We start from the raw sequence: 2,799 nt of genomic DNA on the forward strand, positions 1-2,799 counted from the left end.
CTTTCCAAGTCCTCTTTTTGAGTTGAATACAAAAGTATTATTGTGGCCATGGAACCCCATATGAGTAAATTGGTGTACCCCAAAATGGGGTACCATGTTTGGTGGACCACTTCTGTAGATCTTGTTCGTCACATCATCTTGCATGAATGTGAATGATTAGGATTTTTATATATAGAGGATGACATTCTTCTAGAATAAAAAGGATCCAATAATCATCATTGTTTCTTCTATAGCTTTCTTGATGCATCTAGAATTATGTTTTCGGGACATTTTCACTTTTCAGTGGCTATGGACTACAAATTAAATGGATCAATAGCACAAAGGATTTGTTCTCCTTTGTTGCATGGATCAACACCATTTAACAATTAAAAAATGAGAGAGAACCTTATTTTTAGGTGATTATAATGGGAAGAGGAATGGATAGTAGTGACAGATAAAAGGGGTAGTCAATGGGTTTATCAATGAGAAAGAAAGTAGGCTAGAAAGTTAAGGGAAACCATAAATATCCAAACAAAGTCCCTCTTATAGATATTATCAGCGTGGCATTTCATGGGAAATATTATGAGTGTGACATTTCATGGGAAGAGGAATGGATAGTAGCGACATATAAAAGGGGTGGTCAATGGGTTTATCAATGGAGAAAGAAAGTAAGCTAGAAAGTTAAGGGAAACCATAAAGATCCAAACGAAGTCCCTTATACATATTATCTAGTGTGACATTTCATGGGAATTTTTAAAATGGCATGGAATGGATGTGCTTCTAATTTCAATGGTGTGAGGTACTCATCCTTTTTCAATTCATAGATATTACCTAGTTTCAAATAAACTTGAATAAACTTGAGTTGAAATATATTTTTTTAAATCATTCCATATCGATTGTAACAATCACTTCAATAGTGTCTTTCTTTCTGGCATAGAACTTCACAAATACAATGGTACATATTTGTTATTACATAGAAGTGAGTTTATTTATGAAATCGATTTTATGCCATGATCAAGGGCAGAACAAAATAATGTAATTTGCACGAGAAGCACAGGGGAACGTTCTTGAAGCATCGTCCTTTGCATAGGTGTAGGCCCGTTGGCATTGATCCTTGAATATTTGGGAATAGTCAGTAGGAGGGTAGTTGTTCTGGAAGTCCCCATCACAGCAGTATTGAGGGTAATTGAAAGTTACACATGCATTGTTGCATCCATCAGTCACTTTCAATTCTGCGAGGCATATGGCATTTATGTTGCTGCTATAGGTTGGTGTTGTGCAACTAGTGTCGGAGGGAGTTATTGAGAGGGGGATATTGAAACCATCAATGAGAGAGATGTCATGGTAATCTTGATTCTTGTCCCATTCACAGTATATTCAACAAGTGTCGCAGGAGGTTGTCCCAAATCTTGGCAATTGAGCAAACTGCCACAGTCACCAGTGGTGCAGTTGCTTTGATCCGCCGCGTCAAAGGAGCAGCTGGTGCGCCCCCAGAACCTACCCAAAGTTGTTGTTCCTACGGGAACGTCAACACTCCAAGTTTTCCCCTGTCCCAACGCTTGACCACCACCTACGGTATTTCTTGCGGCCCATACCATGTATGAACACTGGTTTTGGATCACAAATCTCGCACTTGTGTACCCTTTACTTACTAAGCAACCAATTATTTATCTATGATATTTTGATAGGATTCAAAATATCAGACAACGTGTTTCAAAGTCCACGTTTTTGGAAGTACTACACACCTACATGCAGACTTTTAGTTAGAGCATGGGACTACATGTGAGATTCCTTCTACATGATTTACTCCTTGATTTGCCCCTTCTTTAACTCCACAACTGGTTAGTTCTTCTGCATGATTTACTCCCTAATTTGCTCCTTCTTTAACTCCGCAACTGGTTAGTTCTTCTGCATGATTTGCTCCCTGATTTGCTCCGCAACTGGCTAGTTCTCTCCGGAACTTGTTGTAGGTGTTGAGTCTTCTCATTGATCACCACTATGGTGCATTACCTTGGGATCTTCACCCAGTAATGCTATATCATGAGCATTGTAACCTATTTTCTAATGAATCATTCTTTTGTTCTTTCGATTTTCTTTTAGTGCTTTTTGCTCTGCAAAGCTGTGTGTTCAACTTTTACTAGCTAGATTCATCTATACATGTTTTCTAACACATTTACATGGTATCAGAGCCCATAGGTTGCTAGATAAAAGGTGCACCAGTACTTTATTTTTCAGGTATTACAGCTTGGAGATCAAAGATTGACAAAAAAAATGGAGTTTCCCAAAGCATCGATCCTAACACCGTACAACTATCACGAATGGAAGGACCAAATGGCTAGATACCTTCGTCAAAAAGGGTTGTACAAGATTACCATGGCTACAAAAGTGGAACCCACTTCAGCCATAGAGAAATCCAAGTACCTCAACCATATGGATGAGGCCCATGGATCCATATGCATGTGCATCTCTCCAGAGTTGCAGTTTCATCTATCTGCCTGTAATACTCCCAATGAGATTTGGAAAAAGGTTGAAGCACTCTACGGGAAACAGGATGAGATGAAAGGGCATCTGCTCGAAGTGGAGCTACTGTCATTGGATCCACGGAACTATGACATAATTCAAGACTTCTTCACCAAATATAATGATCTATTGCTGCAACTCAAGGGTTGTGGAATTAACAAATCCAAGGAGGAGAGCTGCCAAGTTCTCTCTATTATGTCAAAGCTCGGACCGAAATACTCCATCTTTGTGTCTACATTTCATTTAGTAAGGCTCGCAACAGGTAAATCCTACACTATGCCTTCTCTCAAAGAGTTCATG

The 2,799-nt window shown here is 39.1% G+C and overlaps 1 pseudogene; it reads right to left on the bottom strand.

The window, feature by feature from the left end:
- Positions 1–993: 993 nt before the first annotated feature.
- On the bottom strand, positions 994–1,577 carry LOC149204222 (pathogenesis-related thaumatin-like protein 3.2 pseudogene; annotated as a pseudogene).
- Positions 1,578–2,799: the final 1,222 nt, after the last annotated feature.

Source organism: Pinus tabuliformis, chromosome 1_2, assembly GCF_031772625.1.
Source record: "Pinus tabuliformis cultivar Carrire ecotype Pingquan chromosome 1_2, CPIR1, whole genome shotgun sequence".
Lineage (NCBI taxonomy): Eukaryota > Viridiplantae > Streptophyta > Pinopsida > Pinales > Pinaceae > Pinus > Pinus tabuliformis.